Source organism: Acipenser ruthenus, chromosome 24 (assembly GCF_902713425.1).
Source record: "Acipenser ruthenus chromosome 24, fAciRut3.2 maternal haplotype, whole genome shotgun sequence".
NCBI lineage: Eukaryota > Metazoa > Chordata > Actinopteri > Acipenseriformes > Acipenseridae > Acipenser > Acipenser ruthenus.
The window spans coordinates 10,117,608-10,141,264 of record NC_081212.1 but is presented as its reverse complement, the minus strand read 5'-3'; the positions used below and the strand labels follow the sequence as shown (position 1 = coordinate 10,141,264).

Genomic DNA, 23,657 nt, shown 5'->3' with positions numbered 1-23,657 from the left:
CTAACATAAGCAAACGTTATTTATTTTTTTATATAATGGTCACTAGTTATAAGTCTCCCCATCCTACAATGTGGGGTTTCATTTTTCAATCCTTTTATCTGACAATTACCTCCACAAGTAAATAAATGAATTCGCATACAGGGAGTTGAACCCTGGTCACCTGGGTGAAAAAACGGGAAGCGTAACCACTAGATCATATGGGAAATCACTGCTTCTTGTTTGCTACCCGAAGCCAGCAGAGAAATGTGCAGGTCATTTTTTTACACTGCTGCCATCGAAAGGGCAAAACAATGAATCGAACCTGGATTGCTCATTTTAGACCGCTCCAAATGATTTGTTTAATGCAGTGTATTTTTCTTTTGCGATGTTTTGATTACTCCCCCCGTGACTTTTATTCTGATTTGGGCACCCCCTTTCGTGCACGGATTTGAAAAGCATAAACTTTAACTGCAATATTTGTACCTGTGATTCTGTAGGTATATGAATAAACTGACATCTGTCGAAACTCGGGATATAACCCGGGAAATTTAGATATTCAACCTAACGATCGCCCTCCTGAGCTTTGTCGGCATGAATGACATAGTTGATCAAACTCTTCTTTGTTCTACGAGAACCAGCAACATTTTGTGAGACCAGATAGTCGTCTTGTTCTGTACAGACCTGCGAATTCATGGAATTTGAAAACATTCCGCATTTTAACATGCATTTTAAGAAGAAGAGTCAGAGTATCAACATTGTCGTTTCTGTGAGTCAAGCAGCAGTCGAAGCCAAAACGTTGCAGAGTGCATTCTCACTCCGTTTAATATACAGTCAGACTTGCATTGACAATGCACCATGCACACTACAAATACATCGTTCTGGTCTGGGTGGCTGTTTACCTGGGGAGAATAAATACATACAGTGAAAAAAATATGCCGTGCTGTGTTTCCACCCGGTTTCGAACCGGGGACCGTTCGCGTGTGAGGCGAAAGTGATAACCACTACACTATGGAAACATGTTGCTTAATAAACGATCCGTGTGTTGCGCTCTAAGCATACAGTGCCGATTACCCATTTTGGATCCTGCAATGCAAGGCAGTCTTCACTTAAAGCCCAGCTGAATGTAACAATGTACATGTGAAAGTTTCCATAGTGTAGTGGTTATCACGTTCGCCTAACACGCGAAAGTTCCCCGGTTCGAAACCGGGTGGAAACATGTGCTTGTTCGTTTTTTTGTTGCGGTCTTCTCCGCTCTCTGTGAGTCCAGCAGCAGACTGCGTCAAAAAGTTGCTCTGAGAATTGATTGATTTATTTTATTTTATTAATGGGTGTTTCATTCGAGAAGCAGCTGTATCAGAGTGGCGCAGCGGAAGCGTGCTGAGCCTTATAACCCAGAGGTCGACGGAGCGAAACCGTCTTCTGTTAGCCTTTTTTTCTTCTGTTGGCAAAGTAGTTGTTTTTAAAAGATGAACTCTAGTCAAAAGATATTGTATTATTTTTGCAACTACAGTCTGAATACTAAAATTGCCTTTGAAGAGAAGTTACATAATGTGCATGATATATCTGGGAGAAAGGAAAGCAATAGAACGGAGAGTTCCCATGACCTCCATGCATGGCTGTTTTCATGATATATTCATGTGCGTAAATTGTTTGGTAGGTTAACTCCCCAACCCCAAAACAGATTTCCATGTTTCTTTTTCGTGTGTCACCACAACTTTAATGCTACTGCAAAAAAGCCAGATATCTATTAACATGGCTGGGGAGGCAAATTGATGTTTAGCTCTTTTAGTATTTGTCTAGAAGGTTTTCTCCGTGTCGAATGCCCCGTGTTTTGTAAAATGAAAGATGACGCGTTGTTAGCGTGCGCGTTCCGAATGCCTGCCAGCTGCATAGTAATATAATTGACACAACAGGAGAAACGGCCCCTAACCTTGTAAATACACTTGTATGTTATAAAGAGTAAAAAGATCAACTCAAATGTTGTGCCCAATCAGTAGAATACAAAACCAAACCCAGAATGTCAAAGCGTCAACATTTGTTCTGTTCTTTCAACTACATGATAGCAGACTCTGTGAGACTGTCAAAAATTGCCAGCGGCGACTATATTTCAAGTCACCACGGCGGGGTATTGGTTAAAGTTTTCAACTAGCAATAATCACGCCTCGGACAAACCTCATGGGCTATGATACTGCCACTGCGCAAAGCTACAGAACTTGGGATAACTAAATGCTACCCCCTACAGCAAAGACATTTGACTTGCCGGTGGGCAAGTTACTGCGATATAATACAGTACAGTTAAATGATCCCTCAAACGTAGAGGTTTATGTTATCGACACTGCAGCCTCACAATGCAACAGAGTCCACTTTTTTATTCCGATTATATATGAACTGAAGTGTAGACCGTCATTGCTTTGGTGCACATAGGAGTGATGGGATACCAAGATGCAAATCTATCTGTCTCGCTCTCTTGCATCTAACATAAGCAAACGTTATTTATTTTTTTATATAATGGTCACTAGTTATAAGTCTCCCCATCCTACAATGTGGGGTTTCATTTTTCAATCCTTTTATCTGACAATTACCTCCACAAGTAAATAAATGAATTCGCATACAGGGAGTTGAACCCTGGTCACCTGGGTGAAAAAACGGGAATCGTAACCACTAGATCATATGGGAAATCGCTGCTTCTTGTTTGCTACCCGAAGCCAGCAGAGAAATGTGCAGGTCATTTTTTTACACTGCTGCCATCGAAAGGGCAAAACAATGAATCGAACCTGGATTGCTCATTTTAGACCGCTCCAAATGATTTGTTTAATGCAGTGTATTTTTCTTTTGCGATGTTTTGATTACTCCCCCCGTGACTTTCATTCTGATTTGGGCACCCCCTTTCGTGCACGGATTTGAAAAGCATAAACTTTAACTGCAATATTTGTACCTGTGATTCTGTAGGTATATGAATAAACTGACATCTGTCGAAACTCGGGATATAACCCGGGAAATTTAGATATTCAACCTAACGATCGCCCTCCTGAGCTTTGTCGGCATGAATGACATAGTTGATCAAACTCTTCTTTGTTCTACGAGAACCAGCAACATTTTGTGAGACCAGATAGTCGTCTTGTTCTGTACAGACCTGCGAATTCATGGAATTTGAAAACATTCCGCATTTTAAAATGCATTTTAAGAAGAAGAGTCAGAGTATCAACATTGTCGTTTCTGTGAGTCAAGCAGCAGTCGAAGCCAAAACGTTGCAGAGTGCATTCTCACTCCGTTTAATATACAGTCAGACTTGCATTGACAATGCACCATGCACACTACAAATACATCGTTCTGGTCTGGGTGGCTGTTTACCTGGGGAGAATAAATACATACAGTGAAAAAAAGATGCCGTGCTGTGTTTCCACCCGGTTTCGAACCGGGGACCTTTCGCGTGTGAGGCGAACGTGATAACCACTACACTATGGAAACATGTTGCTTATTAAATGATCCGTGTGTTGCGCTCTAAGCATACAGTGCCGATTACCCATTTTGGATCCTGCAGTGCAAGGCAGTCTTCACTTAAAGCCCAGCTGAATGTAACAATGTACATGTGAAAGTTTCCATAGTGTAGTGGTTATCACGTTCGCCTAACACGCGAAAGGTCCCCGGTTCGAAACCGGGTGGAAACATGTGCTTGTTCGTTTTTTTGTTGCGGTCTTCTCCGCTCTCTGTGAGTCCAGCAGCAGACTGCGTCAAAAAGTTGCTCTGAGAATTGATTGATTTATTTTATTTTATTAATGGGTGTTTCATTCCAGAAGCAGCTGTATCAGAGTGGCGCAGCGGAAGCGTGCTGAGCCTTATAACCCAGAGGTCGACGGAGCGAAACCGTCTTCTGTTAGCCTTTTTTTCTTCTGTTGGCAAAGTAGTTGTTTTTAAAAGATGAACTCTAGTCAAAAGATATTGTATTATTTTTGCAACTACAGTCTGAATACTAAAATTGCCTTTGAAGAGAAGTTACATAATGTGCATGATATATCTGGGAGAAAGGAAAGCAATAGAACGGAGAGTTCCCATGACCTCCATGCATGGCTGTTTTCATGATATATTCATGTGCGTAAATTGTTTGGTAGGTTAACTCCCCAACCCCAAAACAGATTTCCATGTTTCTTTTTCGTGTGTCACCACAACTTTAATGCTACTGCAAAAAAGCCAGATATCTATTAACATGGCTGGGGAGGCAAATTGATGTTTAGCTCTTTTAGTATTTGTCTAGAAGGTTTTCTCCGTGTCGAATGCCCCGTGTTTTGTAAAATGAAAGATGACGCGTTGTTAGCGTGCGCGTTCCGAATGCCTGCCAGCTGCATAGTAATATAATTGACACAACAGGAGAAACGGCCCCTAACCTTGTAAATACACTTGTATGTTATAAAGAGTAAAAAGATCAACTCAAATGTTGTGCCCAATCAGTAGAATACAAAACCAAACCCAGAATGTCAAAGCGTCAACATTTGTTCTGTTCTTTCAACTACATGATAGCAGACTCTGTGAGACTGTCAAAAATTGCCAGCGGCGACTATATTTCAAGTCACCACGGCGGGGTATTGGTTAAAGTTTTCAACTAGCAATAATCACGCCTCGGACAAACCTCATGGGCTATGATACTGCCACTGCGCAAAGCTACAGAACTTGGGATAACTAAATGCTACCCCCTACAGCAAAGACATTTGACTTGCCGGTGGGCAAGTTACTGCTATATAATACAGTACAGTTAAATGATCCCTCAAACGTAGAGGTTTATATTATCGACACTGCAGCCTCACAATTCAACAGAGTCCATTATTTTATTCCGATTATATATGAACTGAAGTGTAGACCGTCATTGCTTTGGTGCACATAGGAGTGATGGGATAATGTGATAAACTCAATAACTTTCTAATTATTGACTCAGAGAAACGGCACGCGTACACTTATTCTAATTAAGTGTTCCTTTATTTTTTCTGTACAAGAAGGTGCTCACGCTAGCCTGGGCTGGAACTAGAATCTGTGCAGGACATGGCTCCCCATGACCCATGACCCCTTCAGCTATTGGAGCTGTACCAGGGATCATGTTACAATAACTCAACTGGAATAAAACGTAACTAAAACCCAGGGGACTAACTATCAATATTCCACATCCCTCCACCTCAGATTAAAACTGGTCTTGTTTTTATCTTACATTCAATTTCAACACTTACGTAGCTAGGAACAACTAAACTAACAGTCCAGTTTCTGTGGAGCTCTACGCGCTCTTTGTGAACGGCGCAACTCTGGTGCCGGGGCTAATGTTGGTTCTGGCCCTGGATCTACTGCTGGCTCTGGGTCTACTGGAACCCCCTCTGTTGAAAACTCTAACTGCACTGGGTTAGGGCTGTAGTCATCTCCCAAAGGAACTTGGACATCCTCTGGTCTTTCAGATTGTGGAACGGTCGCTGCCTGATATTTCCTTAGGTGGTCTTGATGACGGCGAATCACTCTCCCATCTGTCAGTTCCACTTGGAATGACACTGGACCCACTTTCTCCAGTATGGTTCCTTGTGTCCACTTATCCTCCACTCCAAACATTCGAACATAAACAGTATCTCCTACATTCAATAAGCGAACTTTGGCGTGTTGATCATGTTGAAACTTCTGCTTAGCTTGCGCAGCTCTCACTCTCCCTCCCACTGCTGGTCTCAGCACATCAAAACACGATCGTGGTCTACGTCCCATCAGTAATTCTGCCGGCGATGACCCAGTTGTGGTTTGAGGTGTGATTCTGTAATGGAACAAAAACCTGGCCAACTTGGTTTCAATTGTGCCAGTCCTCATTTTCTTTAACCCCTCCTTTACCGTCTGCACGGCTCTTTCGGCTAGCCCATTGAATGCAGGGTGGTAAGGTGATGTTCTGACATGCTTAATGCTATTTTTCTTACAAAACTGCTGGAACTCTTCGCTAGTAAATGCTGTTCCATTATCTGTCACTAGCATCTCGGGCAGCCCATGCGTTGCAAATGTAACCCGCAGTTGACTTATGGTAGCTTGAGAAGTAGCAGAAGACATAACATGAACATCTATCCACTTGGAGTGGGCATCAATAAGGATCAAGAACATCTTCCCCATAAATGGACCTGCATAATCCACATGCAGACGGGCCCACGGTCTGTCAGGCCACTCCCACGGGTGTAGCGGTGCCGGTGGCGGTGCATGGCGTGTGCTCTGGCAAATGGTACATTCTCTAACCTTTTTCTCCAAGGCTTGGTCCATGCAAGGCCACCACACCATACTTCTTGCTAGGCTCTTCATGCGAGATATGCCCGGGTGTGCTTCATGAAGTTCAGCAATAACTTTCTCCTGGCTTTGCGGAGGTACAATGACTCTGTTTCCCCAAAGTAAACAATTGTCTTGGATACTTAACTCCTCCTTCCTTCTAAAATACGGCCTCAGATCTTCCATCTCGGCTTCTGCTGGCCATCCACTTCTCACGTATGTCAGGACTCGCGACAATATAGGGTCTCTTCTGGTTCCTGACTGTATTTGCCCTAGGTTGACAGGGAAAGTGGAGAGGTTTTCCAGTAACAAAACCACATCCCCTGGTGTTTGCACATGTGAGGGTGTATCCTTCAGTGGCAAACGACTCAGTCCATCAGCATTACTGTGTGTCTCTCCACTCTTGTAGCGTATCTCATACTCATAACCAGCAAGCAATAACGGCCACCGTTGAATTCTCCCTGAAGCCATCGGTGGAATCAACTTGCTCTCGCTGAAAAGGCTCATCAAGGGCTTGTGGTCCGAGCAAATAGTGAAATGGTGTCCATACAGGTACTGATGGAACTTTTTTACCCCAAACACAATGGCGAGGGCTTCTTTATCCAGCTGAGAATAGTTTTTTTCAGCTGGAGCCAAAGTGCGGGACGCAAAACTTATTGGTCTTTCACTTCCATCAGGCAGGGTGTGCGATAACACTGCTCCCACTCCATAGGGTGATGCATCGCATGCCAGGAGCAATGGTTTCTTGGAGTCGAAATGTACTAACAATTGTGATGTTAGCAAAAGCTTCTTTGCTGACTGGAAAGCTTTCTCCTGCTGTGGTTTCCAACACCATGGCACCTTCTTCTGTAGTAGATGATGCAATGGTGACAACAGCGTTGATAAATTTGGCAGAAAACGATGGTAATAGTTTACCATCCCTAAAAATGACTTCAACTCTGTGGTATTCTTGGGCGTCGGAGCTTCCACTATTGCCCGGACCTTCTCCTCTGCTGGGTGTATGCCCTCTGCGTCAATCTTGTGACCTAAATACTGCACCTCTGGCACTAGGAAAATGCACTTTTGTTTTTTTAGTCTCAATCCTGCATCAGCAAGCCGCTTCAAAACTTCTTCCAAAACTTGCATGTGTTTTGACGGGTCAGGACCTGTTATGAGGATGTCATCCAGATACACGAGAACGTGGGGCAAACCTGCTAGCAGGCTTTCCAGGGTGCGTTGGAAAATACCTGGAGCTGATGACACCCCAAAAGGCAACCTGGTGTAGCGGAACAACCCCTTGTGCGTGTTGATGGTCAAAACTTCCTTAGAACTGTCCTCCAGGAGCAGCTGCTGGTAGGCATGGCTCAGGTCCAGCTTTGTAAAGGCTTGCCCCCCTGTAATGTTGGAGAATAAATCTTCCACTCGCGGAATTGGATAAGCATCCAGTCTGGAGGCCTGGTTCACTGTCAGTTTATAATCGCCACAAATACGTATTGACCCATCTGGCTTCATAATTGGCACAATAGGAGCAGCCCACTTCGAAAACTGAACAGGTTCAATGATGCCTGCCTTTTGCAATCTCTGCAGTTCAGCACTGACTTTTTCTTTTAATGCATACGGTACTGTACGGGCTTTGAAGAATCTGGGCTTAACGTTTCCGTCCACTTCAATGACAGCCTTAGTTCCTCTCAAAGTTCCCAGTTCATCCCGAAACACAACTGCATATCTGTTTAAAATGTCTTGCACACTAGTAGTTCCCATATGATACAAGTTAGACCAATCCAGCTTGAGCTTCTTCAGCCAGTTCCGTCCTAGCAAACTAGGTCCATTACCAAACACTATCAGTATTGGTAGCATGCATGATTGCTGGTTATACTGCACTTCCACTGCAATGATGCCTATGACTTTAATTTCTTCTCCTGTATACGTGTGCAGCTTGATGGCAGACTTACTGAGTGGGGGTAACTGTTTGCCATGCCACGTGCCTCTGTACGTGCTCTCACTGATAACTGTGAATGACGCCCCTGTATCAACTTCCATTTGCAATTCTTCCCCTTGCGCCTTCACAGTCACATAAATAGGCTCTACTTTCTCTGTTTTTGCTTGGTGCATACTGTAAACAACCTCAGGTTCGTCTTCATCTACCTCCCCTTCTAAGCTATGCGTAGCTTTAGGCATCTTGGGTTGCCAGCCCCCTCTTTGTTGGCATGGCTGATTTTTACTGCGACACACTTTTGCAATGTGACCCTTCTTATTGTAGTTATGGCAAACAGCGTCCTTGAATCTACAGTCTCTTGCAGCATGTGGCTGTCCACAGCGGTAACACATATTTTTCCCTTCACCCTGTCTGCAGTCTATCGCAGGAGAACCAACTGCGATCGCCTTGTGAATCACAGGTGGTGTTGAGGCGGTCGGTTTAAGATCGTGAGCTTGTTGCGCAGCAGCCTCCATGGCTTGAGCAATCTCCACAGCCTTCTTAAAATCCAACGCGGTTTCCGATAACAAACGGAGCTGAATGCGGTCATCTTGCAAGCCGCATACCAACCTGTCACGCAGCATCCTATCCAGCATCGCCCCGAAAACACAATGTTCAGACAACCGTCTCAATTCGGCTACATAAGTTGGCACAGATTCCCCTGGTTGCCGAAACCTATTGTGAAATTTAAAAGTCTGCACAATCTCTGACGGTTTAGGGTTTTTATGCTGTTTAACAATTAAGCACAGTTCAGCAAAACTCTTATCAGTAGGTTTCAATGGCGATACCAGATTCCTGATGAGACTGTACGTTTTCGGACAGCAGACACTTAGAAATATAGAGCGCTGTTTACCTCCATCAGTAATATCATTTGCTGCGAAGTAGTGTCCAAGCCGTCCAGTCAGTGCTCTCATCAAACTCTCCAATGCTTCCAAAAGTCGCCATTGCCGTCCGAAGTGTAGCCTGCTTCTAGGTGTTTTTTTGTTTTTTTGTTTTTTTTTTATATTATTTTTTTTTTATTATTTTTTTTTACTCCTCGTCGCCAAATGTGATAAACTCAATAACTTTCTAATTATTGACTCAGAGAAACGGCACGCGTACACTTATTCTAATTAAGTGTTCCTTTATTTTTTCTGTACAAGAAGGTGCTCACGCTGGCCTGGGCAGAGAAATGTGCAGGTCATTTTTTTACACTGCTGCCATCGAAAGGGCAAAACAATGAATCGAACCTGGATTGCTCATTTTAGACCGCTCCAAATGATTTGTTTAATGCAGTGTATTTTTCTTTTGCGATGTTTTGATTACTCCCCCCGTGACTTTCATTCTGATTTGGGCACCCCCTTTCGTGCACGGATTTGAAAAGCATAAACTTTAACTGCAATATTTGTACCTGTGATTCTGTAGGTATATGAATAAACTGACATCTGTCGAAACTCGGGATATAACCCGGGAAATTTAGATATTCAACCTAACGATCGCCCTCCTGAGCTTTGTCGGCATGAATGACATAGTTGATCAAACTCTTCTTTGTTCTACGAGAACCAGCAACATTTTGTGAGACCAGATAGTCGTCTTGTTCTGTACAGACCTGCGAATTCATGGAATTTGAAAACATTCCGCATTTTAACATGCATTTTAAGAAGAAGAGTCAGAGTATCAACATTGTCGTTTCTGTGAGTCAAGCAGCAGTCGAAGCCAAAACGTTGCAGAGTGCATTCTCACTCCGTTTAATATACAGTCAGACTTGCATTGACAATGCACCATGCACACTACAAATACATCGTTCTGGTCTGGGTGGCTGTTTACCTGGGGAGAATAAATACATACAGTGAAAAAAAGATGCCGTGCTGTGTTTCCACCCGGTTTCGAACCGGGGACCTTTCGCGTGTGAGGCGAACGTGATAACCACTACACTATGGAAACATGTTGCTTAACAAACGATCCGTGTGTTGCGCTCTAATCATACAGTGCCGATTACCCATTTTGGATATAATACAGTACAGTTAAATGATCCCTCAAACGTAGAGGTTTATGTTATCGACACTGCAGCCTCACAATGCAACAGAGTCCACTTTTTTATTCCGATTATATATGAACTGAAGTGTAGACCGTCATTGCTTTGGTGCACATAGGAGTGATGGGATACCAAGATGCAAATCTATCTGTCTCGCTCTCTTGCATCTAACATAAGCAAACGTTATTTTTTTTTTATATAATGGTCACTAGTTATAAGTCTCCCCATCCTACAATGTGGGGTTTCATTTTTCAATCCTTTTATCTGACAATTACCTCCACAAGTAAATAAATGAATTCGCATACAGGGAGTTGAACCCTGGTCACCTGGGTGAAAAAACGGGAAGCGTAACCACTAGATCATATGGGAAATCACTGCTTCTTGTTTGCTACCCGAAGCCAGCAGAGAAATGTGCAGGTCATTTTTTTACACTGCTGCCATCGAAAGGGCAAAACAATGAATCGAACCTGGATTGCTCATTTTAGACCGCTCCAAATGATTTGTTTAATGCAGTGTATTTTTCTTTTGCGATGTTTTGATTACTCCCCCCGTGACTTTCATTCTGATTTGGGCACCCCCTTTCGTGCACGGATTTGAAAAGCATAAACTTTAACTGCAATATTTGTACCTGTGATTCTGTAGGTATATGAATAAACTGACATCTGTCGAAACTCGGGATATAACCCGGGAAATTTAGATATTCAACCTAACGATCGCCCTCCTGAGCTTTGTCGGCATGAATGACATAGTTGATCAAACTCTTCTTTGTTCTACGAGAACCAGCAACATTTTGTGAGACCAGATAGTCGTCTTGTTCTGTACAGACCTGCGAATTCATGGAATTTGAAAACATTCCGCATTTTAACATGCATTTTAAGAAGAAGAGTCAGAGTATCAACATTGTCGTTTCTGTGAGTCAAGCAGCAGTCGAAGCCAAAACGTTGCAGAGTGCATTCTCACTCCGTTTAATATACAGTCAGACTTGCATTGACAATGCACCATGCACACTACAAATACATCGTTCTGGTCTGGGTGGCTGTTTACCTGGGGAGAATAAATACATACAGTGAAAAAAATATGCCGTGCTGTGTTTCCACCCGGTTTCGAACCGGGGACCGTTCGCGTGTGAGGCGAAAGTGATAACCACTACACTATGGAAACATGTTGCTTAATAAACGATCCGTGTGTTGCGCTCTAAGCATACAGTGCCGATTACCCATTTTGGATCCTGCAGTGCAAGGCAGTCTTCACTTAAAGCCCAGCTGAATGTAACAATGTACATGTGAAAGTTTCCATAGTGTAGTGGTTATCACGTTCGCCTAACACGCGAAAGGTCCCCGGTTCGAAACCGGGTGGAAACATGTGCTTGTTCGTTTTTTTGTTGCGGTCTCCGCTCTCTGTGAGTCCAGCAGCTGACTGTGTCAAAAAGTTGCACTGAGAATTGATTGATTTATTTTATTTTATTAATGGGTGTTTCATTCGAGAAGCAGCTGTATCAGAGTGGCGCAGCGGAAGCGTGCTGAGCCTTATAACCCAGAGGTCGACGGAGCGAAACCGTCTTCTGTTAGCCTTTTTTTCTTCTGTTGGCAAAGTAGTTGTTTTTAAAAGATGAACTCTAGTCAAAAGATATTGTATTATTTTTGCAACTACAGTCTGAATACTAAAATTGCCTTTGAAGAGAAGTTACATAATGTGCATGATATATCTGGGAGAAAGGAAAGCAATAGAACGGAGAGTTCCCATGACCTCCATGCATGGCTGTTTTCATGATATATTCATGTGCGTAAATTGTTTGGTAGGTTAACTCCCCAACCCCAAAACAGATTTCCATGTTTCTTTTTCGTGTGTCACCACAACTTTAATGCTACTGCAAAAAAGCCAGATATCTATTAACATGGCTGGGGAGGCAAATTGATGTTTAGCTCTTTTAGTATTTGTCTAGAAGGTTTTCTCCGTGTCGAATGCCCCGTGTTTTGTAAAATGAAAGATGACGCGTTGTTAGCGTGCGCGTTCCGAATGCCTGCCAGCTGCATAGTAATATAATTGACACAACAGGAGAAACGGCCCCTAACCTTGTAAATACACTTGTATGTTATAAAGAGTAAAAAGATCAACTCAAATGTTGTGCCCAATCAGTAGAATACAAAACCAAACCCAGAATGTCAAAGCGTCAACATTTGTTCTGTTCTTTCAACTACATGATAGCAGACTCTGTGAGACTGTCAAAAATTGCCAGCGGCGACTATATTTCAAATCACCACGGCGGGGTATTGGTTAAAGTTTTCAACTAGCAATAATCACGCCTCGCACAAACCTCATGGGCTATGATACTGCCACTGCGCAAAGCTACAGAACTTGGGATAACTAAATGCTACCCCCTACAGCAAAGACATTTGACTTGCCGGTGGGCAAGTTACTGCGATATAATACAGTACAGTTAAATGATCCCTCAAACGTAGAGGTTTATGTTATCGACACTGCAGCCTCACAATGCAACAGAGTCCACTTTTTTATTCCGATTATATATGAACTGAAGTGTAGACCGTCATTGCTTTGGTGCACATAGGAGTGATGGGATACCAAGATGCAAATCTATCTGTCTCGCTCTCTTGCATCTAACATAAGCAAACGTTATTTATTTTTTTATATAATGGTCACTAGTTATAAGTCTCCCCATCCTACAATGTGGGGTTTCATTTTTCAATCCTTTTATCTGACAATTACCTCCACAAGTAAATAAATGAATTCGCATACAGGGAGTTGAACCCTGGTCACCTGGGTGAAAAAACGGGAATCGTAACCACTAGATCATATGGGAAATCGCTGCTTCTTGTTTGCTACCCGAAGCCAGCAGAGAAATGTGCAGGTCATTTTTTTACACTGCTGCCATCGAAAGGGCAAAACAATGAATCGAACCTGGATTGCTCATTTTAGACCGCTCCAAATGATTTGTTTAATGCAGTGTATTTTTCTTTTGCGATGTTTTGATTACTCCCCCCGTGACTTTCATTCTGATTTGGGCACCCCCTTTCGTGCACGGATTTGAAAAGCATAAACTTTAACTGCAATATTTGTACCTGTGATTCTGTAGGTATATGAATAAACTGACATCTGTCGAAACTCGGGATATAACCCGGGAAATTTAGATATTCAACCTAACGATCGCCCTCCTGAGCTTTGTCGGCATGAATGACATAGTTGATCAAACTCTTCTTTGTTCTACGAGAACCAGCAACATTTTGTGAGACCAGATAGTCGTCTTGTTCTGTACAGACCTGCGAATTCATGGAATTTGAAAACATTCCGCATTTTAACATGCATTTTAAGAAGAAGAGTCAGAGTATCAACATTGTCGTTTCTGTGAGTCAAGCAGCAGTCGAAGCCAAAACGTTGCAGAGTGCATTCTCACTCCGTTTAATATACAGTCAGACTTGCATTGACAATGCACCATGCACACTACAAATACATCGTTCTGGTCTGGGTGGCTGTTTACCTGGGGAGAATAAATACATACAGTGAAAAAAATATGCCGTGCTGTGTTTCCACCCGGTTTCGAACCGGGGACCTTTCGCGTGTGAGGCGAACGTGATAACCACTACACTATGGAAACATGTTGCTTAACAAACGATCCGTGTGTTGCGCTCTAAGCATACAGTGCCGATTACCCATTTTGGATCCTGCAGTGCAAGGCAGTCTTCACTTAAAGCCCAGCTGAATGTAACAATGTACATGTGAAAGTTTCCATAGTGTAGTGGTTATCACGTTCGCCTAACACGCGAAAGGTCCCCGGTTCGAAACCGGGTGGAAACATGTGCTTGTTCGTTTTTTTGTTGCGGTCTTCTCCGCTCTCTGTGAGTCCAGCAGCAGACTGCGTCAAAAAGTTGCACTGAGAATTGATTGATTTATTTTATTTTATTAATGGGTGTTTCATTCGAGAAGCAGCTGTATCAGAGTGGCGCAGCGGAAGCGTGCTGAGCCTTATAACCCAGAGGTCGACGGAGCGAAACCGTCTTCTGTTAGCCTTTTTTTTCTTCTGTTGGCAAAGTAGTTGTTTTTAAAAGATGAACTCTAGTCAAAAGATATTGTATTATTTTTGCAACTACAGTCTGAATACTAAAATTGCCTTTGAAGAGAAGTTACATAATGTGCATGATATATCTGGGAGAAAGGAAAGCAATAGAACGGAGAGTTCCCATGACCTCCATGCATGGCTGTTTTCATGATATATTCATGTGCGTAAATTGTTTGGTAGGTTAACTCCCCAACCCCAAAACAGATTTCCATGTTTCTTTTTCGTGTGTCACCACAACTTTAATGCTACTGCAAAAAAGCCAGATATCTACTAACATGGCTGGGGAGGCAAATTGATGTTTAGCTCTTTTAGTATTTGTCTAGAAGGTTTTCTCCGTGTCGAATGCCCCGTGTTTTGTAAAATGAAAGATGACGCGTTGTTAGCGTGCGCGTTCCGAATGCCTGCCAGCTGCATAGTAATATAATTGACACAACAGGAGAAACGGCCCCTAACCTTGTAAATACACTTGTATGTTATAAAGAGTAAAAAGATCAACTCAAATGTTGTGCCCAATCAGTAGAATACAAAACCAAACCCAGAATGTCAAAGCGTCAACATTTGTTCTGTTCTTTCAACTACATGATAGCAGACTCTGTGAGACTGTCAAAAATTGCCAGCGGCGACTATATTTCAAGTCACCACGGCGGGGTATTGGTTAAAGTTTTCAACTAGCAATAATCACGCCTCGGACAAACCTCATGGGCTATGATACTGCCACTGCGCAAAGCTACAGAACTTGGGATAACTAAATGCTACCCCCTACAGCAAAGACATTTGACTTGCCGGTGGGCAAGTTACTGCGATATAATACAGTACAGTTAAATGATCCCTCAAACGTAGAGGTTTATGTTATCGACACTGCAGCCTCACAATGCAACAGAGTCCACTTTTTTATTCCGATTATATATGAACTGAAGTGTAGACCGTCATTGCTTTGGTGCACATAGGAGTGATGGGATACCAAGATGCAAATCTATCTGTCTCGCTCTCTTGCATCTAACATAAGCAAACGTTATTTATTTTTTTTATATAATGGTCACTAGTTATAAGTCTCCCCATCCTACAATGTGGGGTTTCATTTTTCAATCCTTTTATCTGACAATTACCTCCACAAGTAAATAAATGAATTCGCATACAGGGAGTTGAACCCTGGTCACCTGGGTGAAAAAACGGGAATCGTAACCACTAGATCATATGGGAAATCGCTGCTTCTTGTTTGCTACCCGAAGCCAGCAGAGAAATGTGCAGGTCATTTTTTTACACTGCTGCCATCGAAAGGGCAAAACAATGAATCGAACCTGGATTGCTCATTTTAGACCGCTCCAAATGATTTGTTTAATGCAGTGTATTTTTCTTTTGCGATGTTTTGATTACTCCCCTCGTGACTTTTATTCTGATTTGGGCACCCCCTTTCGTGCACGGATTTGAAAAGCATAAACTTTAACTGCAATATTTGTACCTGTGATTCTGTAGGTATATGAATAAACTGACATCTGTCGAAACTCGGGATATAACCCGGGAAATTTAGATATTCAACCTAACGATCGCCCTCCTGAGCTTTGTCGGCATGAATGACATAGTTGATCAAACTCTTCTTTGTTCTACGAGAACCAGCAACATTTTGTGAGACCAGATAGTCGTCTTGTTCTGTACAGACCTGCGAATTCATGGAATTTGAAAACATTCCGCATTTTAACATGCATTTTAAGAAGAAGAGTCAGAGTATCAACATTGTCGTTTCTGTGAGTCAAGCAGCAGTCGAAGCCAAAACGTTGCAGAGTGCATTCTCACTCCGTTTAATATACAGTCAGACTTGCATTGACAATGCACCATGCACACTACAAATACATCGTTCTGGTTGGGTGGCTGTTTACCTGGGGAGAATAAATACATACAGTGAAAAAAATATGCCGTGCTGTGTTTCCACCCGGTTTCGAACCGGGGACCTTTCGCGTGTGAGGCGAACGTGATAACCACTACACTATGGAAACATGTTGCTTAACAAACGATCCGTGTGTTGCGCTCTAAGCATACAGTGCCGATTACCCATTTTGGATCCTGCAGTGCAAGGAAGTCTTCACTTAAAGCCCAGCTGAATGTAACAATGTACATGTGAAAGTTTCCATAGTGTAGTGGTTATCACGTTCGCCTAACACGCGAAAGGTCCCCGGTTCGAAACCGGGTGGAAACATGTGCTTGTTCGTTTTTTTGTTGCGGTCTCCGCTCTCTGTGAGTCCAGCAGCTGACTGCGTCAAAAAGTTGCACTGAGAATTGATTGATTTATTTTATTTTATTAATGGGTGTTTCATTCCAGAAGCAGCTGTATCAGAGTGGCGCAGCGGAAGCGTGCTGAGCCTTATAACCCAGAGGTCGACGGAGCGAAACCGTCTTCTGTTAGCCTTTTTTTTCTTCTGTTGGCAAAGTAGTTGTTTTTAAAAGATGAACTCTAGTCAAAAGATATTGTATTATTTTTGCAACTACAGTCTGAATACTAAAATTGCCTTTGAAGAGAAGTTACATAATGTGCATGATATATCTGGGAGAAAGGAAAGCAATAGAACGGAGAGTTCCCATGACCTCCATGCATGGCTGTTTTCATGATATATTCATGTGCGTAAATTGTTTGGTAGGTTAACTCCCCAACCCCAAAACAGATTTCCATGTTTCTTTTTCGTGTGTCACCACAACTTTAATGCTACTGCAAAAAAGCCAGATATCTATTAACATGGCTGGGGAGGCAAATTGATGTTTAGCTCTTTTAGTATTTGTCTAGAAGGTTTTCTCCGTGTCGAATGCCCCGTGTTTTGTAAAATGAAAGATGACGCGTTGTTAGCGTGCGCGTTCCGAATGCCTGCCAGCTGCATAGTAATATAATTGACACAACAGGAGAAACGGCCCCTAACCTTGTAAATACACTTGTATGTTATAAAGAGTAAAAAGATCAACTCAAATGTTGTGCCCAATCAGTAGAATACAAAACCAAACCCAGAATGTCAAAGCGTCAACATTTGTTCTGTTCTTTCAACTACATGATAGCAGACTCTGTGAGACTGTCAAAAATTGCCAGCGGCGACTATATTTCAAGTCACCACGGCGGGGTATTGGTTAAAGTTTTCAACTAGCAATAATCACGCCTCGGACAAACCTCATGGGCTATGATACTGCCACTGCGCAAAGCTACAGAACTTGGGATAACTAAATGCTACCCCCTACAGCAAAGACATTTGACTTGCCGGTGGGCAAGTTACTGCGATATAATACAGTACAGTTAAATGATCCCTCAAACGTAGAGGTTTATGTTATCGACACTGCAGCCTCACAATGCAACAGAGTCCACTTTTTTATTCCGATTATATATGAACTGAAGTGTAGACCGTCATTGCTTTGGTGCACATAGGAGTGATGGGATACCAAGATGCAAATCTATCTGTCTCGCTCTCTTGCATCTAACATAAGCAAACGTTATTTTTTTTTTATATAATGGTCACTAGTTATAAGTCTCCCCATCCTACAATGTGGGGTTTCATTTTTCAATCCTTTTATCTGACAATTACCTCCACAAGTAAATAAATGAATTCGCATACAGGGAGTTGAACCCTGGTCACCTGGGTGAAAAAACGGGAAGCGTAACCACTAGATCATATGGGAAATCACTGCTTCTTGTTTGCTACCCGAAGCCAGCAGAGAAATGTGCAGGTCATTTTTTTACACTGCTGCCATCGAAAGGGCAAAACAATGAATCGAACCTGGATTGCTCATTTTAGACCGCTCCAAATGATTTGTTTAATGCAGTGTATTTTTCTTTTGCGATGTTTTGATTACTCCCCCCGTGACTTTCATTCTGATTTGGGCACCCCCTTTCGTGCACGGATTTGAAAAGCATAAACTTTAACTGCAATATTTGTACCTGTGATTCTGTAGGTATATGAATAAACTGACATCTGTCGAAACTCGGGATATAACCCGGGAAATTTAGATATTCAACCTAACGATCGCCCTCCTGAGCTTTGTCGGCATGAATGACATAGTTGATCAAACTCTTCTTTGTTCTACGAGAACCAGCAACATTTTGTGAGACCAGATAGTCGTCTTGTTCTGTACAGACCTGCGAATTCATGGAATTTGAAAACATTCCGCATTTTAACATGCATTTTAAGAAGAAGAGTCAGAGTATCAACATTGTCGTTTCTGTGAGTCAAGCAGCAGTCGAAGCCAAAACGTTGCAGAGTGCATTCTCACTCCGTTTAATATACAGTCAGACTTGCATTGACAATGCACCATGCACACTACAAATACATCGTTCTGGTCTGGGTGGCTGTTTACCTGGGGAGAATAAATACATACAGTGAAAAAAATATGCCGTGCTGTGTTTCCACCCGGTTTCGAACCGGGGACCTTTCGCGTGTGAGGCGAACGTGATAACCACTACACTATGGAAACATGTTGCTTAACAAACGATCCGTGTGTTGCGCTCTAAGCATACAGTGCCGATTACCCATTTTGGATCCTGCAGTGCAAGGCAGTCTTCACTTAAAGCCCAGCTGAATGTAACAATGTACATGTGAAAGTTTCCATAGTGTAGTGGTTATCACGTTCGCCTAACACGCGAAAGGTCCCCGGTTCGAAACCGGGTGGAAACATGTGCTTGTTCGTTTTTTTGTTGCGGTCTTCTCCGCTCTCTGTGAGTCCAGCAGCAGACTGCGTCAAAAAGTTGCACTGAGAATTGATTGATTTATTTTATTTTATTAATGGGTGTTTCATTCGAGAAGCAGCTGTATCAGAGTGGCGCAGCGGAAGCGTGCTGAGCCTTATAACCCAGAGGTCGACGGAGCGAAACCGTCTTCTGTTAGCCTTTTTTTTCTTCTGTTGGCAAAGTAGTTGTTTTTAAAAGATGAACTCTAGTCAAAAGATATTGTATTATTTTTGCAACTACAGTCTGAATACTAAAATTGCCTTTGAAGAGAAGTTACATAATGTGCATGATATATCTGGGAGAAAGGAAAGCAATAGAACGGAGAGTTCCCATGACCTCCATGCATGGCTGTTTTCATGATATATTCATGTGCGTAAATTGTTTGGTAGGTTAACTCCCCAACCCCAAAACAGATTTCCATGTTTCTTTTTCGTGTGTCACCACAACTTTAATGCTACTGCAAAAAAGCCAGATATCTACTAACATGGCTGGGGAGGCAAATTGATGTTTAGCTCTTTTAGTATTTGTCTAGAAGGTTTTCTCCGTGTCGAATGCCCCGTGTTTTGTAAAATGAAAGATGACGCGTTGTTAGCGTGCGCGTTCCGAATGCCTGCCAGCTGCATAGTAATATAATTGACACAACAGGAGAAACGGCCCCTAACCTTGTAAATACACTTGTATGTTATAAAGAGTAAAAAGATCAACTCAAATGTTGTGCCCAATCAGTAGAATACAAAACCAAACCCAGAATGTCAAAGCGTCAACATTTGTTCTGTTCTTTCAACTACATGATAGCAGACTCTGTGAGACTGTCAAAAATTGCCAGCGGCGACTATATTTCAAGTCACCACGGCGGGGTATTGGTTAAAGTTTTCAACTAGCAATAATCACGCCTCGGACAAACCTCATGGGCTATGATACTGCCACTGCGCAAAGCTACAGAACTTGGGATAACTAAATGCTACCCCCTACAGCAAAGACATTTGACTTGCCGGTGGGCAAGTTACTGCTATATAATACAGTACAGTTAAATGATCCCTCAAACGTAGAGGTTTATGTTATCGACACTGCAGCCTCACAATGCAACAGAGTCCACTTTTTTATTCCGATTATATATGAACTGAAGTGTAGACCGTCATTGCTTTGGTGCACATAGGAGTGATGGGATACCAAGATGCAAATCTATCTGTCTCGCTCTCTTGCATCTAACATAAGCAAACGTTATTTATTTTTTTTATATAATGGTCACTAGTTATAAGTCTCCCCATCCTACAATGTGGGGTTTCATTTTTCAATCCTTTTATCTGACAATTACCTCCACAAGTAAATAAATGAATTCGCATACAGGGAGTTGAACCCTGGTCACCTGGGTGAAAAAACGGGAATCGTAACCACTAGATCATATGGGAAATCGCTGCTTCTTGTTTGCTACCCGAAGCCAGCAGAGAAATGTGCAGGTCATTTTTTTACACTGCTGCCATCGAAAGGGCAAAACAATGAATCGAACCTGGATTGCTCATTTTAGACCGCTCCAAATGATTTGTTTAATGCAGTGTATGCAGTTTATTTTATTTTATTAATGGGTGTTTCATTCCAGAAGCAGCTGTATCAGAGTGGCGCAGCGGAAGCGTGCTGAGCCTTATAACCCAGAGGTCGACGGAGCGAAACCGTTTTCTGTTAGCCTTTTTTTCTTCTGTTGGCAAAGTAGTTGTTTTTAAAAGATGAACTCTAGTCAAAAGATATTGTATTATTATTGCAACTACAGTCTGAATACTAAAATTGCCTTTGAAGAGAAGTTACATAATGTGCATGATATATCTGGGAGAAAGGAAAGCAATAGAACGGAGAGTTCCCATGACCTCCATGCATGGCTGTTTTCATGATATATTCATGTGCGTAAATTGTTTGGTAGGTTAACTCCCCAACCCCAAAACAGATTTCCATGTTTCTTTTTCGTGTGTCACCACAACTTTAATGCTACTGCAAAAAAGCCAGATATCTATTAACATGGCTGGGGAGGCAAATTGATGTTTAGCTCTTTTAGTATTTGTCTAGAAGGTTTTCTCCGTGTCGAATGCCCCGTGTTTTGTAAAATGAAAGATGACGCGTTGTTAGCGTGCGCGTTCCGAATGCCTGCCAGCTGCATAGTAATATAATTGACACAACAGGAGAAACGGCCCCTAACCTTGTAAATACACTTGTATGTTATAAAGAGTAAAAATATCAACTCAAATGTTGTGCCCAATCAGTAGAATACAAAACCAAACCCAGAATGTCAAAGCGTCAACATTTGTTCTGTTCTTTCAACTACATGATAGCAGACTCTGTGAGACTGTCAAAAATTGCCAGCGGCGACTATATTTCAAGTCACCACGGCGGGGTATTGGTTAAAGTTTTCAACTAGCAATAATCACGCCTCGCACAAACCTCATGGGCTATGATACTGCCACTGCGCAAAGCTACAGAACTTGGGATAACTAAATGCTACCCCCTACAGCAAAGACATTTGACTTGCCGGTGGGCAAGTTACTGCGATATAATACAGTACAGTTAAATGATCCCTCAAACGTAGAGGTTTATGTTATCGACACTGCAGCCTCACAATGCAACAGAGTCCACTTTTTTATTCCGATTATATATGAACTGAAGTGTAGACCGTCATTGCTTTGGTGCACATAGGAGTGATGGGATACCAAGATGCAAATCTATCTGTCTCGCTCTCTTGCATCTAACATAAGCAAACGTTATTTATTTTTTTATATAATGGTCACTAGTTATAAGTCTCCCCATCCTACAATGTGGGGTTTCATTTTTCAATCCTTTTATCTCACAATTACCTCCACAAGTAAATAAATGAATTCGCATACAGGGAGTTGAACCCTGGTCACCTGGGTGAAAAAACGGGAATCGTAACCACTAGATCATATGGGAAATCGCTGCTTCTTGTTTGCTACCCGAAGCCAGCAGAGAAATGTGCAGGTCATTTTTTTACACTGCTGCCATCGAAAGGGCAAAACAATGAATCGAACCTGGATTGCTCATTTTAGACCGCTCCAAATGATTTGTTTAATGCAGTGTATTTTTCTTTTGCGATGTTTTGATTACTCCCCCCGTGACTTTCATTCTGATTTGGGCACCCCCTTTCGTGCACGGATTTGAAAAGCATAAACTTTAACTGCAATATTTGTACCTGTGATTCTGTAGGTATATGAATAAACTGACATCTGTCGAAACTCGGGATATAACCCGGGAAATTTAGATATTCAACCTAACGATCGCCCTCCTGAGCTTTGTCGGCATGAATGACATAGTTGATCAAACTCTTCTTTGTTCTACGAGAACCAGCAACATTTTGTGAGACCAGATAGTCGTCTTGTTCTGTACAGACCTGCGAATTCATGGAATTTGAAAACATTCCGCATTTTAAAATGCATTTTAAGAAGAAGAGTCAGAGTATCAACATTGTCGTTTCTGTGAGTCAAGCAGCAGTCGAAGCCAAAACGTTGCAGAGTGCATTCTCACTCCGTTTAATATACAGTCAGACTTGCATTGACAATGCACCATGCACACTACAAATACATCGTTCTGGTCTGGGTGGCTGTTTACCTGGGGAGAATAAATACATACAGTGAAAAAAAGATGCCGTGCTGTGTTTCCACCCGGTTTCGAACCGGGGACTTTTCGCGTGTGAGGCGAACGTGATAACCACTACACTATGGAAACATGTTGCTTATTAAATGATCCGTGTGTTGCGCTCTAAGCATACAGTGCCGATTACCCATTTTGGATCCTGCAGTGCAAGGCAGTCTTCACTTAAAGCCCAGCTGAATGTAACAATGTACATGTGAAAGTTTCCATAGTGTAGTGGTTATCACGTTCGCCTAACACGCGAAAGGTCCCCGGTTCGAAACCGGGTGGAAACATGTGCTTGTTCGTTTTTTTGTTGCGGTCTCCGCTCTCTGTGAGTCCAGCAGCTGACTGTGTCAAAAAGTTGCACTGAGAATTGATTGATTTATTTTATTTTATTAATGGGTGTTTCATTCGAGAAGCAGCTGTATCAGAGTGGCGCAGCGGAAGCGTGCTGAGCCTTATAACCCAGAGGTCGACGGAGCGAAACCGTCTTCTGTTAGCCTTTTTTTCTTCTGTTGGCAAAGTAGTTGTTTTTAAAAGATGAACTCTAGTCAAAAGATATTGTATTATTTTTGCAACTACAGTCTGAATACTAAAATTGCCTTTGAAGAGAAGTTACATAATGTGCATGATATATCTGGGAGAAAGGAAAGCAATAGAACGGAGAGTTCCCATGACCTCCATGCATGGCTGTTTTCATGATATATTCATGTGCGTAAATTGTTTGGTAGGTTAACTCCCCAACCCCAAAACAGATTTCCATGTTTCTTTTTCGTGTGTCACCACAACTTTAATGCTACTGCAAAAAAGCCAGATATCTATTAACATGGCTGGGGAGGCAAATTGATGTTTAGCTCTTTTAGTATTTGTCTAGAAGGTTTTCTCCGTGTCGAATGCCCCGTGTTTTGTAAAATGAAAGATGACGCGTTGTTAGCGTGCGCGTTCCGAATGCCTGCCAGCTGCATAGTAATATAATTGACACAACAGGAGAAACGGCCCCTAACCTTGTAAATACACTTGTATGTTATAAAGAGTAAAAAGATCAACTCAA

At 42.3% G+C, this 23,657-nt stretch overlaps 30 non-coding genes across 30 annotated transcripts; 15 read left to right on the top strand and 15 right to left on the bottom strand.

Annotated features, from left to right (window-relative positions):
- Positions 1 to 922: 922 nt before the first annotated feature.
- On the bottom strand, positions 923 to 995 carry trnav-cac (transfer RNA valine (anticodon CAC)). Its single transcript has one exon. It is a non-coding gene; the product is annotated as a tRNA-Val (tRNA).
- Positions 996 to 1,122: 127 nt separating this feature from the next.
- trnav-aac (transfer RNA valine (anticodon AAC)) lies at positions 1,123 to 1,195 on the top strand. Its single transcript has one exon. It is a non-coding gene; the product is annotated as a tRNA-Val (tRNA).
- Positions 1,196 to 1,749: 554 nt separating this feature from the next.
- On the top strand, positions 1,750 to 1,806 carry LOC131700815 (U7 small nuclear RNA). Its single transcript, XR_009308624.1, has one exon. It is a non-coding gene; the product is annotated as a U7 small nuclear RNA (small nuclear RNA).
- Positions 1,807 to 2,045: 239 nt separating this feature from the next.
- Positions 2,046 to 2,185, bottom strand: LOC131700773 (U4 spliceosomal RNA). Its single transcript, XR_009308582.1, has one exon. It is a non-coding gene; the product is annotated as a U4 spliceosomal RNA (small nuclear RNA).
- A 1,189-nt stretch (positions 2,186 to 3,374) lies between these two features.
- Positions 3,375 to 3,447, bottom strand: trnav-cac (transfer RNA valine (anticodon CAC)). Its single transcript has one exon. It is a non-coding gene; the product is annotated as a tRNA-Val (tRNA).
- Positions 3,448 to 3,574: 127 nt separating this feature from the next.
- trnav-aac (transfer RNA valine (anticodon AAC)) lies at positions 3,575 to 3,647 on the top strand. Its single transcript has one exon. It is a non-coding gene; the product is annotated as a tRNA-Val (tRNA).
- A 554-nt stretch (positions 3,648 to 4,201) lies between these two features.
- LOC117972046 (U7 small nuclear RNA) lies at positions 4,202 to 4,258 on the top strand. Its single transcript, XR_004663298.1, has one exon. It is a non-coding gene; the product is annotated as a U7 small nuclear RNA (small nuclear RNA).
- Positions 4,259 to 4,497: 239 nt separating this feature from the next.
- Positions 4,498 to 4,637, bottom strand: LOC117972045 (U4 spliceosomal RNA). Its single transcript, XR_004663297.1, has one exon. It is a non-coding gene; the product is annotated as a U4 spliceosomal RNA (small nuclear RNA).
- A 5,410-nt stretch (positions 4,638 to 10,047) lies between these two features.
- On the bottom strand, positions 10,048 to 10,120 carry trnav-cac (transfer RNA valine (anticodon CAC)). Its single transcript has one exon. It is a non-coding gene; the product is annotated as a tRNA-Val (tRNA).
- Positions 10,121 to 11,299: 1,179 nt separating this feature from the next.
- Positions 11,300 to 11,372, bottom strand: trnav-cac (transfer RNA valine (anticodon CAC)). The gene has a single exon. It is a non-coding gene; the product is annotated as a tRNA-Val (tRNA).
- A 127-nt stretch (positions 11,373 to 11,499) lies between these two features.
- trnav-aac (transfer RNA valine (anticodon AAC)) lies at positions 11,500 to 11,572 on the top strand. Its single transcript has one exon. It is a non-coding gene; the product is annotated as a tRNA-Val (tRNA).
- A 551-nt stretch (positions 11,573 to 12,123) lies between these two features.
- On the top strand, positions 12,124 to 12,180 carry LOC131700814 (U7 small nuclear RNA). The gene has a single exon (XR_009308623.1). It is a non-coding gene; the product is annotated as a U7 small nuclear RNA (small nuclear RNA).
- A 239-nt stretch (positions 12,181 to 12,419) lies between these two features.
- On the bottom strand, positions 12,420 to 12,559 carry LOC131700793 (U4 spliceosomal RNA). Its single transcript, XR_009308601.1, has one exon. It is a non-coding gene; the product is annotated as a U4 spliceosomal RNA (small nuclear RNA).
- A 1,189-nt stretch (positions 12,560 to 13,748) lies between these two features.
- trnav-cac (transfer RNA valine (anticodon CAC)) lies at positions 13,749 to 13,821 on the bottom strand. Its single transcript has one exon. It is a non-coding gene; the product is annotated as a tRNA-Val (tRNA).
- A 127-nt stretch (positions 13,822 to 13,948) lies between these two features.
- Positions 13,949 to 14,021, top strand: trnav-aac (transfer RNA valine (anticodon AAC)). The gene has a single exon. It is a non-coding gene; the product is annotated as a tRNA-Val (tRNA).
- Positions 14,022 to 14,576: 555 nt separating this feature from the next.
- On the top strand, positions 14,577 to 14,633 carry LOC131700813 (U7 small nuclear RNA). Its single transcript, XR_009308622.1, has one exon. It is a non-coding gene; the product is annotated as a U7 small nuclear RNA (small nuclear RNA).
- A 239-nt stretch (positions 14,634 to 14,872) lies between these two features.
- Positions 14,873 to 15,012, bottom strand: LOC131700753 (U4 spliceosomal RNA). Its single transcript, XR_009308562.1, has one exon. It is a non-coding gene; the product is annotated as a U4 spliceosomal RNA (small nuclear RNA).
- A 1,189-nt stretch (positions 15,013 to 16,201) lies between these two features.
- On the bottom strand, positions 16,202 to 16,274 carry trnav-cac (transfer RNA valine (anticodon CAC)). Its single transcript has one exon. It is a non-coding gene; the product is annotated as a tRNA-Val (tRNA).
- Positions 16,275 to 16,401: 127 nt separating this feature from the next.
- Positions 16,402 to 16,474, top strand: trnav-aac (transfer RNA valine (anticodon AAC)). Its single transcript has one exon. It is a non-coding gene; the product is annotated as a tRNA-Val (tRNA).
- A 552-nt stretch (positions 16,475 to 17,026) lies between these two features.
- LOC131700811 (U7 small nuclear RNA) lies at positions 17,027 to 17,083 on the top strand. Its single transcript, XR_009308620.1, has one exon. It is a non-coding gene; the product is annotated as a U7 small nuclear RNA (small nuclear RNA).
- A 239-nt stretch (positions 17,084 to 17,322) lies between these two features.
- Positions 17,323 to 17,462, bottom strand: LOC131700741 (U4 spliceosomal RNA). The gene has a single exon (XR_009308551.1). It is a non-coding gene; the product is annotated as a U4 spliceosomal RNA (small nuclear RNA).
- Positions 17,463 to 18,650: 1,188 nt separating this feature from the next.
- Positions 18,651 to 18,723, bottom strand: trnav-cac (transfer RNA valine (anticodon CAC)). Its single transcript has one exon. It is a non-coding gene; the product is annotated as a tRNA-Val (tRNA).
- A 127-nt stretch (positions 18,724 to 18,850) lies between these two features.
- trnav-aac (transfer RNA valine (anticodon AAC)) lies at positions 18,851 to 18,923 on the top strand. Its single transcript has one exon. It is a non-coding gene; the product is annotated as a tRNA-Val (tRNA).
- Positions 18,924 to 19,478: 555 nt separating this feature from the next.
- Positions 19,479 to 19,535, top strand: LOC131700810 (U7 small nuclear RNA). The gene has a single exon (XR_009308619.1). It is a non-coding gene; the product is annotated as a U7 small nuclear RNA (small nuclear RNA).
- A 239-nt stretch (positions 19,536 to 19,774) lies between these two features.
- On the bottom strand, positions 19,775 to 19,914 carry LOC131700730 (U4 spliceosomal RNA). Its single transcript, XR_009308538.1, has one exon. It is a non-coding gene; the product is annotated as a U4 spliceosomal RNA (small nuclear RNA).
- A 1,087-nt stretch (positions 19,915 to 21,001) lies between these two features.
- LOC131700809 (U7 small nuclear RNA) lies at positions 21,002 to 21,058 on the top strand. Its single transcript, XR_009308618.1, has one exon. It is a non-coding gene; the product is annotated as a U7 small nuclear RNA (small nuclear RNA).
- A 239-nt stretch (positions 21,059 to 21,297) lies between these two features.
- Positions 21,298 to 21,437, bottom strand: LOC131700789 (U4 spliceosomal RNA). The gene has a single exon (XR_009308597.1). It is a non-coding gene; the product is annotated as a U4 spliceosomal RNA (small nuclear RNA).
- A 1,189-nt stretch (positions 21,438 to 22,626) lies between these two features.
- Positions 22,627 to 22,699, bottom strand: trnav-cac (transfer RNA valine (anticodon CAC)). The gene has a single exon. It is a non-coding gene; the product is annotated as a tRNA-Val (tRNA).
- Positions 22,700 to 22,826: 127 nt separating this feature from the next.
- Positions 22,827 to 22,899, top strand: trnav-aac (transfer RNA valine (anticodon AAC)). Its single transcript has one exon. It is a non-coding gene; the product is annotated as a tRNA-Val (tRNA).
- A 551-nt stretch (positions 22,900 to 23,450) lies between these two features.
- On the top strand, positions 23,451 to 23,507 carry LOC131700808 (U7 small nuclear RNA). The gene has a single exon (XR_009308617.1). It is a non-coding gene; the product is annotated as a U7 small nuclear RNA (small nuclear RNA).
- Positions 23,508 to 23,657: the final 150 nt, after the last annotated feature.